General features: G+C 40.3%; 1 protein-coding gene across 1 annotated transcript in view; it reads left to right on the top strand.

Annotated features, from left to right (window-relative positions):
* OPCML (opioid binding protein/cell adhesion molecule-like) overlaps nt 1–11,835 on the top strand; it is a 1,158,639-nt gene that overhangs the window by 803,712 nt on the left and 343,092 nt on the right. The gene's annotated exons all lie outside the window — the stretch shown is intronic.

Here is an 11,835-nt window from a genome sequence, read left to right as displayed (position 1 = left end):
AAAAGAAGTAGGGAAGCAAGAGCAAACAAATTCCAAAGCTAGCAGAACACAAGAAATGACTAAGATCAGAGTAGAACTGAAGGAGATAGAGACACAAAAAACCCTTCAAAAGTCAATGAATCCAAGGACTGGTTTTTAGAAAAGATTAACAAAATAGATAGATTACTAGCCAGACTAATAAAGAAGAAAAGAGAGAATAATCAAATAGATACAATAAAAAATGATAAAGGGGATATCACCACTGATCCCAAAGAAATACAAACTACCGTCAGAGAATATTATAAACACCTCTGTGCAAATAAACTAGAAAATATAGAAGAAATGGATAAATTCCTGGACACATATACCCTCCCAAGACTAAACCAGGAAGAAGTTGAAGCCCTGAATAGACCAATAACAAGTTCTGAAATTGAGGCAGTAATTAATAGCCTACTAACCAAAAAAAGCCCAGGACCAGATGGATTCACAGCCAAATTTCACCAGAGGTACAAAGAAGAGCTGGTACAATTCCTTCTAAAACTATTCCAAACAATAGAAAAAGAGAGACTCTGTCCCTAATTCATTTTTTGAGACCAGCATCATCCCAATACCAAAACTTGGCAAAGACACAACAGAAAAACAAAATTTCAAGCTAATATCCCTGATGAACATCGATGCGAAAATCCTCAGTAAAATACTGGCAAATCGAATCCAGGAGCACATCAAAAAGGTTACCCATCATGATCAAGTCAGCTTCATCCCTGGTATGCAAGGCTGGTTCAACATACACAAATCAATAAATGTAATCCATCACATAATCAGAACCAGTGACAAAACCACATGATTATTTCAATAGATGCAGAAAAGGCCTTTGACAAAATTCAACACCCCTTCATGCTAAAAACACTTAATAAAGTAGATATTGATGGAACGTATCTCAAAATAATAAGAGCTATTTTTGACAAACCCACAGCCAATATCATACTGAATGGGCAAAAGATGGAAACATTCCCTTTGAAAACTGGCACAAGACAAGGATGCCTTCTCTCACCACTCCTATTCAACATAGTATTGGAAGTTCTGGCCAGGGAAGTCAGGCAAGAGCAAGAAATAAAAGGATATTCAAATAGAAAGAGAAGAAGTCTAAACATCTCCATTTGCAGATGACATGATTGTGTACTTAGAAAACACCATCGTTTAAGTCCCCAAACTCCTTAAGCTGAGAAGCAGCTTCAGCAAAGTCTCAGGATACAAAATCAATGTGCAAAAATCACAAGCATTCTTATACACCAATAACAGACAGAGAGCCAAATCATGAGTGAACTCCCATTCACAATTGCTACAAAGAGAATAAAATACCTAGGAGTCCAACTTACAAGGGATGTGAAGGACCTCTTCAAGAAGAACTACAAACCACTGCTCAAGGAAATAAGAGAGGACACAAACAAATGGAAAAACATTCCATGCTCATGGATAGAAAGAATCAATGTCGTGAAAATGGCCATACTGCCCAAAGTAATTTATAGATTCAATACTATTCCCATCAAGCTACCACTGACTTCCTTCACAGAATTAGAAAAAAACTACTTTAAATTTCATATGGAACCAAAAAAGAGCCTATATCAAGACAATCCTAAGCAAAAAGAACAAAGTTGGAGGCATCACGCTACCTGACTTCAAACTATACTAGAAGGCTGCAATAACCAAAACAGCATAGTACTGGTACCAAAACAGATATAGAGACCAATGGAACAGAACAGAACAGAGGCCTCAGAAATAACACCACACATCTACAACCATCTGATCTTTGACAAACCTGACAAAAACAAGCAATGGGGAAATGATTCCCTATTTAATAAATGGTGTTGGGAAAACTGGCTAGCCATGTGCAGAAAACTGAAACTGGACCCCTTCTTTACACCTTATACAAAAATTCACTCAAGATAGATTAAAGACTTAAATGTAAGATCTAAAACCATAAAAAACCTAGAAGAAAACATAAGCAATACCATTCAGGACATAGGCATGGGCAAAGACTTCATGACTAAAACACCAAAAGCAACGGCAACAAAAGCCAAAATTGACAAATGGAATCTAATTAAACTAAAAGAAACTGTCATCAGAGTGAACAGGCAACATACAGAATGGGAGAAAATTTTTGCAATCTATTCATCTGTCAAAGGGCTAAGATCCAGAATCTACAAGGAACTTAAACAATTTTACAAGAAAAACACAAACAACCCATTCAAAAAGCGGGCGAAGGATATGAACAGACACTTCTCAAAAGAAGACACTTATATGGCCAACAAACATGAAAAAAAGCTCATCATCACTGGTCATTAGAGAAATGCAAATCAAAACCACAATGAGATACCATTTCATGCCAGTTAGAATGGCAATCATTAAAGAGGAAACGACTGATGCAGGAGAGGATGTGGAGAAATAGGAACGCTTTTACACTGTTGGTGGGAGTGTAAATTAGTTCAACCATTGTGGAAGGCAGTGTGGTGATTCCTCAAGGATCTAGAACCAGAGGTATCATTTGACCCAGCAATCCCCTTACTGGGTATATACCCAAAGGATTACATATCATTCTACTATAAAGACACACGCACATGTATGTTTATTGCAGTACTGTTCACAATAGCAAGGAGTTGGAACCAACCCAAATGCCCATCAATGGTAGACTGGATAAAGAACATGTGGCACATATACACCATGGATCACTATGTAGCCATAAAAAAGGATGAATTCGTGTCCTTTGGATGGACATGGGTGAAGCTGGAAACCATTATTCTCAGCAAACTAACACAGGAACAGAAAACCAAACACCGCATATTCTCACTCATAAGTGGGAGTTGAATGATGAGAACATACAGGCACAGGGAGGGGAACATCACACACACCGGAGCCTGGCAGGGGGTGGGGAGCAAGGGTAGGGATAGCATTAGGAGAAATACCTAATGTAGATGACAGGTTGATGGGTGCAGCAAACCACCATAGCACATGTTTACCTACGTAACAAACCTGCACGTTCTGCACATGTATCCCAGAACTTAAAGTATAATAAAAAAAGAAGAAAAAAGGCCTTGAACAGGTTCTGGTTCTTACTAGGACATTCTATAAATTATATTTGAGTTAATTAACATCGAAGTTATTTAGCCAATTTCCAACATTTTGGAGCCTCATTTTGGAGATATGGTTTTGATTTCTACGTGAGCCATAAATATGTTTATCATTATATTTCTCATGCGACCAAACACAATATTATATGCATGAAACACAATAAACAGGCTATGAAGTAAATGAGTTACTCTTTTAGAAGCTCTCCTTAGTGCTAAATGTTAACACAGTTGCACCTAGGAGCAACATGGCAATGATGACGATGATGATGATTTTGACGATGTATTATGAAAGGAAATGTATGCCTGATAATTTATACGCTCATCATATGTCTCTCTTTGTCTTTGCTACCAAGAAACCCTGTTACCTTAGCATTCATAAATACCATCTCTTAGTTCCTTGTCTTCAGTTATTTCTCATCTTCTAATCACTTCTCCCTTGGTGCCCCTCTAATGATTATACTCAGAATGTTTTAGTGTTGGGAGCATCACTAGCGTCTGAGTATTTCAAGAACTCAGGTAGAAGGTGTACCCCCTTGTAGGCATATACATAAAATTAGTACTCTTATAAAATGCATTTAATGGACTTATACAACTCATGATGGAGCTGCACACCCATCACCACCTTGGTCAGGGGAACAGGTCATGAGTTGCATTTGGAGCACAGCAACTGACTGCAAGTAGGCTGCCCAAGCAGGGTTTCTTACAGCCCATTTCTATGATCCTGACGACAGAGTAGACAGGGGACATGTTGTTTCCTGCATTTGCCTAGCAGCTGGACAGACTTCCCTGTGCAAGCTAAGCTGTCAGCCACTTGCTGTGTGGCACATCTGTTCTGAGGCCACATCACTCTTGTTAAGGGGTGGTGTGCTCCTCACCAGCATTAGCCACACTCTGGAGAAGTGTAGAAAACTGTAACTCAGTAACATATATACCTGTATTGTTGCTTTGTTGGTGGTTGTGGCTTTATTTTGACTGTAAAGGACTTATAAAATGGTGACACATTAATGACCAACTGTGTGAGCTATAGCAAAGCAAGTAACCATTCCATACCTCAGTTTATCTAACTAAAAATATGAGCAGACTTTGACTATATATGATTCTTATTGCAGAAATGAATCCATGAACCACACAAATTATTTGTTCACTTAGAATCTATTAAGGTCATAATTTTATAGGTAAAACATAGCCCAAATGGCTTTGCCTGCAACTAGTCTTTTAAAGACATCTTTTATGTAAGAAATGTAACAACCACATGCAATATATGGTTCTTGATAGGATCCAAGTTTGAATAAATCAGGTGTAAAATATATGTTTGAAAAAACTGGAGAAATGTGAATATCTGTCAACTGAGTATTGGGTGATGTAAAGGAATGTTTGTTGATTATATTAAGCATGAGGACCATATTGTGTTTCTGTAGAAACATATGTAATTTGTAAAGGTATATATTAAATATTCATGACAGAAATGCCATAGTGGGTGCAATTAACTTTAAAATATTTCAGGAAAAAAGATGAAGCAAATATGGCAAAATATTAGCAATTGCTCAATCTACATGAAGATACATGAGTCCTTCTTATATTTAGGTTTAGCCATAGGAAATTGTCAATATTAGACCATTTTGACCTAAAAACAGTAGTTTTCTATGGTTCAATCTTACACTGATTTCAAATTTTCTGTATATTTGAGTTTTTAATTACAAATTTTCTAAACATACATTTGTCTGTAAGGAAACTTTCAAATAAACATTAGTGTGGTACAAAGCTTGTCAAGGCTTGGTCTTCAGCCCCACTTCTTAAGCAGATCTCTTTCCCTCCCATGCGTCCCACCCCTACAACATCGTGGATGAAGCTTTAGTTGAACTTCCTTATTCTGAACTGCTTGATTTCCAGAAACTAGCCAAGTCATTTCCAATGTCTTTGCTTGAAGTCTTCCTTTCACCCAGCACATCACACTTTCTTGCATCACTCCAACAGCCACTGACATTCCAGACTCAGCTCATGGTCACATTAATTTTGAAGCCTTCTGAGCCTATCCCTCCCCTAATCACTTACTCTGTGGTCCCCCTACTACCCCTTATCCTCTGTCTCAGGAGAATCTCCCAGTTCTCCTTATGTGATATGGTGCCTACTGCTTTGGGCTGTTTCTTTGTGATGGAATGTATTAGTCTGTTTTCATTCTGTTGATAAAGATGTATCTGAGACTGGGCAATAAAAAAAAAAGTTGTTTAATTGGACTTACAGTTCCATGTGGCTAGGAAGCCTCACAATCATGGTGGAAGGCAAGTAAGAGCAAGTCACATCTTATATAGATGGCAGCAAGCAAAGAGAGAGCGAGCTTGTGCAGGGGAACTCCTCTTTTTAAAACCATCAGATCTTGTGAGACTTACTCATTATCATGAGAACAGCACAGGAAAGACTCACTCCCAAGATTCCATAAACTCCCATCAGGTCCCTCTCACAACACATCGGAATTCAAGATGAGATTTGGGTGGGGACAGCCAAACCATATCATGGAATAAGTCGCTTAAATACAAGAGCAATACTTTATTAGTCTCTGTGGCTTCTGAAACACCTCTTGATTTTGGAGGCTGATGCTGAAGGGCTGACTTTCTACCTGCTCTGTGCCCTGCAGCTGCACCCTGCTGGCTGCCCCTCCCTCAGTGGAGCTGACACGCTCAGCCCAGGCACAGTAGACCTTGATGGATGCCTGCTTGTTGAATGCACATGCAGAAGTTGGTTGTAACTCTGGCTAGGTCTTCTTTCCCCTTACCACTTAACATGCCTCTTTCTTTCTTAAAGTTGATGTGCATGATGGTGACAGATCCCAGGAAGAGAGAGGCAAATGCAAAACCAAAGGCACCTGGGAGCTAAAGGATCATTTCCCCCCATTGTTCCTGTAACATATTTTGGCTCAGTGGAAATAATCTTGATGGGTTGATGGTTAAACAATAGATTATTTGAGTCCTCTTTCCAGTTTCACTTCCTCCAGAGGAAGTTTTCAGTGATCTTGCCACCTGAAATGACCTCTTCCTCAACTGAGACTCATAGTTCTTATGTGTACCCATCACGGCACTATGTAGATTGACAGGCAGATATGTATACGTAAATCTGTCTACCTATTATCTATAGCTATCTGTCTATATAAGTGCAATAATGGGTACACATCTATCTAGATTTAGATTTAGATCCAGATATGTATGTATGTAAGTATGTAGCCAGCTAGCTGGCTAACTAGCTAAACAGTACTTGCATACAATGGACACTAAATTTATATTTGCCAAAATAAAGGAAGACAATTATATTTTCATCAACACTCTCCTAGTGTATTGTTCTTGGGCTTTGCGTCTCTCATAATTCAGGAATACATTATGAAAATGAATCAGAATGAGGGAGATACACTTCAAATTAAATGAATTAAATGATTATTTAATTGCTCACTGGGATAAGTGTTCTGAAATGGAAGTACAGAGTGCTGAGAGAATGTATCAGTAGGGTCTCTAAGATAGACTGGGAGCCAGGAAGGAGTATGGCCTCTGTGACTGCTGTCAGAAGGTCAGAGAGGGAGGGGGAGTACTGAAGGGAGGGCTGGTGGGACCAGAGTGCCAAGCCTCCTGAGGAAGGTGACCATGGAATTTACCACACAAACTCATCTCCTGTCAACCATGCTGAATTTGGGTGCTATAAATTATTACACCAAAAGAACAAATCAAGAGTGAATGTAAAGAGCCAGTAAGGCAGCTATTGCATTAATCCAGGAAGGACAAGATTAGTGGCTATGATTACGGTAGTGGAGATAGGAATGAAGAAGTGGACAAATTGTTTAGAAGGTGGACTCAACAAGAGCCAATTGAGAGACCTAAAATTCCTCAGGCGCTTATCAGGAAGGAGGCCTGTCTACCTTTTAGCTATCATCTATCTATCCTTCAATCTATCTTCTCCCAGTTAAAGCTGTAATTGTGGCACCAATTCTAAAAGCTATGCCAGTAAAGGGAGAAAGAGGAGAAAAGGCTATCCAAACTTGTAGTGAAACTAATTTAAAAAAAATCACATTGAGTAGGTTGGGAGCTAAATTCTTTGTAAGGATTTGGATGGCATGCTAACAAATCTTTTACTCAAGGCTCTAGAGGATCAACTTCTACAGATTCTTTATTTTCTCTGGATTTTAGTGGGGCATTTTCCTTATGATTCAGTTCTATGGCAGTGAATTGCATTTCTCTCCAAGGCTCCTCAACAAACAATTTACAGTGTAAATATATTTGTTGGCATGCAAATCACTCTGCATTATGAGTCTTGATTAATATTATAATGTGTTGATGAAAGCCTGTAAGTGGTTCCTGGAACTAAGGTTTCAGACAAAGCTGTGCTGTTTGGGTGCAGAATGTTTGTTGAATATTAGATTAGGTTTTTTGTTTTGCTGCTCTCTCTCTCTCTCTCTCTTAATTTTTTTATTTTTTATTTTAAGGAGATGCTTGGTGTGAAGTGGCAACAAACTTCAAAATACACAATTAATTAGCACAACCAATCTATCACCCAAACTGCACAAAAACACTCCTCCCCATGCACATATCATGGTTGATCACACCCAAGCCTGCTTTTGTGTCTGTGGGTCCTTTGGTTCAGCTATTTAGCATCTTGTTTGTTGCCAGCATCCTGTCTCTAGAGAAGCATTGTTCTGTAGTATCGCGTGCCTTTTAAATACTGTGTGTGCATGTGGGTTGATCAGACCATGTGTCTAATTCCCAGTCTGCCCACTGAAATGCAGAGATAGTGTTACTGGGCTTTGCTTTTGTGAAGACTGGTTTCTCCTCATTAACAGTTATAGGCACATGTGCTGAGAAACAGAAATGGTGGACTCTCCACCTTGAGCAATTTAAGTATTGACTGGCACTTTTCTTTCACACATATAGTCTGAATAAACAGCAGTTCAGTGGAGGGCTCATAGATGCAGAAAATAAGCTGTGATTACGAGCATAGGGCTTTGGATGCCGACGGAACTTGGTTGAATTCCAGTTCTGCCACTCAGTAGCTCCCTGACCTTGGCCAAGTTCTCAGAATTTCAGTTTCCTCATTTGGAAAATGGGGCTAATAATTCCTATTTCTTGAAATTGGAGTAAAGATTACATGAGATCACTGATGTAAAATGCTTTCCTGCACTAAAAACAACAACAACAAAAAAGGTGCAAAGTAAATGCAGACTTTTACCATATGCAGATCCTCTGCCTCTGGTCCACCAATACAAAGACAGTAAATTTAGTATTTGACTGAAATCTCCTCAAGCTTTGTGGGTTTTATCTAGTGGTCTCTAAGCACTTACAATCAAGTTTTCTGACTCTCACCCACACTGCAGCACCCTGCTCTAGGTGGATCTGGGGCTGGAGGCAGTGTTATGAGAGACTTAGAAGCATTCAGAGCATCTCAGGAGCAGAGTCTTACCACTGCTGGAGGAGTGGACTCCCAGGCAGGCAAGGAGTAAACCAAAAATACAGCCAGAGGCCACAAAGAATGAAATAAGGAGACACAGAATGTTGGAAGATAGGGGAACTGTGTTTGGTAAAGAAAGGGAGAGTAGAGGTTGGATTTTGACCCAGATGAGACACTTAGCCATGATCAGGTTTTGTTCTTGATCTTGAACAAACCTGTTCTTGTTCCAGTTTGTTCATGATCACGTTTTGAAGAGATACCACTTGATAATATATTATCCTCTACCCTCCAAACAACTTGTGAATTGCTGCAGTCTCTGGGTAGATTATGTTACCCACAAAATTGATGTAGATTATCCATTCAGAAACAGAAAATATACTGTGTTAATACCCAGAAGGCAGATCTGGAATGCTTTTGGTGGAAGGATGGGGTAAAGGCCATTGCACTCCAGCCTGGGTGACAGAGTGAGACTCTGTCTCAAAAAAAAAAAAAAAAAAAAGATTTTCTTTACAAAGAATGTTCTGTATTGCCAAGACAGTTATTTGTCAGTAGGTCAGGATTTTTCAGTAGGTTATCATCTCTTATTTTCTTTTTTCATTAAAATATTGTACGTGGATTTGTACAGAATATTCAAATCCATTGCTAGACAAATAGTTATGTATGCATAAGCAAAATTCAATAAAATGATCTTCAGATCTCCTATCTTTCCTGTCTCTTCTCATTCCTGGCTTGCTGCTATTTTGCTAAGAATGTGGTTGTCCTCAAAAGAGAGTGTGCACACACCCTTGCCACCACACCTACCAAGCCAAGTACGTTTCCTTCCTTTCTTTGGAATGGACAGCTGCCTTGGTTTGTATAGACTGAGCCTCCACCTGTGCTCTTGATCCTGTTTCCTGCCTCCTGTGGTTTTGTCTTCCTACATCCCCAGCTGTCTTTTTCTATTGGACTATTTCTATCAGCAAACACACACATGCTAATATTATATGATTTACATCCAAATTCTAGCATATTGGTGGTTAAGTTTTCAATATATAAATTTTAGAAAATGTAAGTATTTAGTACATGACACATATCTATTATTTTACCAAAATTCCCTTAACAATGATCCTAATAACTTCTACCATAATACATTCAATGGTTAGGCTGGTCTTGAACCCCTGACCTCAGGTGATCTGCCCCCCTCGGCCTGCCAAAATGCTGGGGCAAAATCTCATCTTTACTAAAAATACAAAAATTAGCTGGGCACGGTGGCAGGCACCTGTAATCTCAGCTACTCGGGAGGCTGAGGCAGGAGAATCACTTGAACCCTGGAGGCGGATGTTACAGTGAACTGAGATCGCGCCACTGCACTCCAGCCTGGGCAGGAGTGAGACTGTCTCCACAAATAAAATATAAAAAAATAAAAAATAGACAAATAAATTCAATGGTTAAAGTAGGTTTCACTACCCTTTTTAAAAACGATTTCTTCACTTGGACCCGGGTGCATCTACCACAATCCCTGTGTTTTTCCCTAATGTTTTTATTTCACTGAATTCTCACCGTCTGATACCTAAATACCGGATTTCTCAGAGCTCAGTTCTGAAACTCTTAGTTCTCTGTCTTTACTGTCCCCATAGGTGGCCTCATCCAGCTTCAGGATATTTTAATACCTATCTGTATGCTGAGGACAGCCACAAGTATACATTTAGCCCTGAACAATCTCCTGAAATCCAAACTTGTGCATTCAGCTGCCTACATGACATCTCTGTTTGAATGTCTAACAGGTTTTCCAAACTTAACTTGTCAAAAACTAACCTCCAGGGTCCCTAGATTGTCATACCTCTACCACCCACTCAACCGCCCTGCCAACCTGCTCCTCCTTCAGTCTTTCCTATCTTCGTGGATGACAATTTCATTCTTCTTGTTGATTAGGCCAAAATTCCTAGTTTTATCTTTGACTTTCCTTTTATATCTTACAGCCTGTCATAGTTTGTTCCAGCTACTATAACAAAGTACCATAGACTGAGAGGCTAATACAACAATAAGAACTTGTTTCTCATAGCCCTGGAAGCTGGAAGTCCACAATCAGGGTGCCAGCGTGGTGGGGTTCTCGTGAGGGCTTGCTTCTGGGCACTGACTGCTATCTTCTCGTTATAACCTCACATGGTGGAAAGAGAGTGGTCTGGGGTCCCTTTTATAAGGACACAGGTCCCATTCAGGAGGGCTCCACCCCATAGCCTGATCACCTCTCAGAGGTCTGCCCTTCCTAGAACCATCACAGTACGTGTTGGGATTTCAGTATAGGAGATTTTTTTTAGGGAGGAGAAGGCACAAACATCCAGTCCATAAAACATCTAATATTTAACACATCAACATGTCCCACCAATTCTATTTCCAGAATCTGCACGCGGAGCTCCTTCACCTCCGCTGCCCTCCGGAAGTTCACACAGTCCTTCTCCGGAAGCTGCGCTCACCTCTCTCTCTCCGGAAGCTGCGCTCACCTCCCAGCGGGTCTTTCACCCACTTCCGCTCCAGCACAGATCCTCACCCAGAACGGGACGAGCAATCTTGCTAGGACCTGGGGCAGCCCGTGTTTCTTCGCTGCTCGCCATCCTCCAATGGCTTTGCGTCGTCTTCAGAGTCAAAGCTAAGGCCCTATGAACAGGCCGCCCCCCTGCAGGCCTCTCCCTCACACCACTGTCTCCTCCTCTCCTCCAGCCTCCCCAGGCTCTGCTTCTGTCCAAGCCCAGGCCACGCTCAGGCTCCTTGCTTCACTCTCTCTTCTGTTTCCCTACGTTACTTTTCTTGAGAGCAACATCAACGTGATTCTATTTGATTTTGATTTTTAAAACTAACTCTCCCACTAGAAGATAAGCTCCATGATGCTGGACACTTTTTTGTAGTCATGGCTATGTCTCTAGCCCCTAGAACAGCAGCTTACAGAAAGCGGGCATTCAATACCTATCTGTGAATGAGTGAGAGTGTAGAAAGAGAGGAAGATGCAGTGAACCAAACAGGATTCCATAAACCCAGCAGGAAGCAGGGTCGACATGGCTAAATGAAATCAACTGGCTTCCAAAACTTGTGCTAGTTCTTGTTTTAGTGTCTTAACAAATCCTCTCAAGCATCAAACCCCTCCTAAAACCGATCTGTTATGATAACTTTTTGGAAGAATCGGTATTGAATAATCTCAGGTTCACTTTTGCTTTCAACCTATTTTTCTTTAAAAGAAAAAAAAGTCAAGCAGCTGGAGGATAAAATAACATAATAGAGGCTGGGATCATGGTAGCCTGTAATCCCAGCACTTTGGGAGGCCGAGGCGGGCGGATCA

The sequence above is a fragment of the Colobus angolensis genome, unplaced genomic scaffold (genome assembly GCF_000951035.1).
Source record: "Colobus angolensis palliatus isolate OR3802 unplaced genomic scaffold, Cang.pa_1.0 Scaffold137, whole genome shotgun sequence".
NCBI lineage: Eukaryota > Metazoa > Chordata > Mammalia > Primates > Cercopithecidae > Colobus > Colobus angolensis.
Note: the sequence above shows the minus strand (reverse complement) of the source record. Positions and strands in the feature narration are given on the sequence as shown.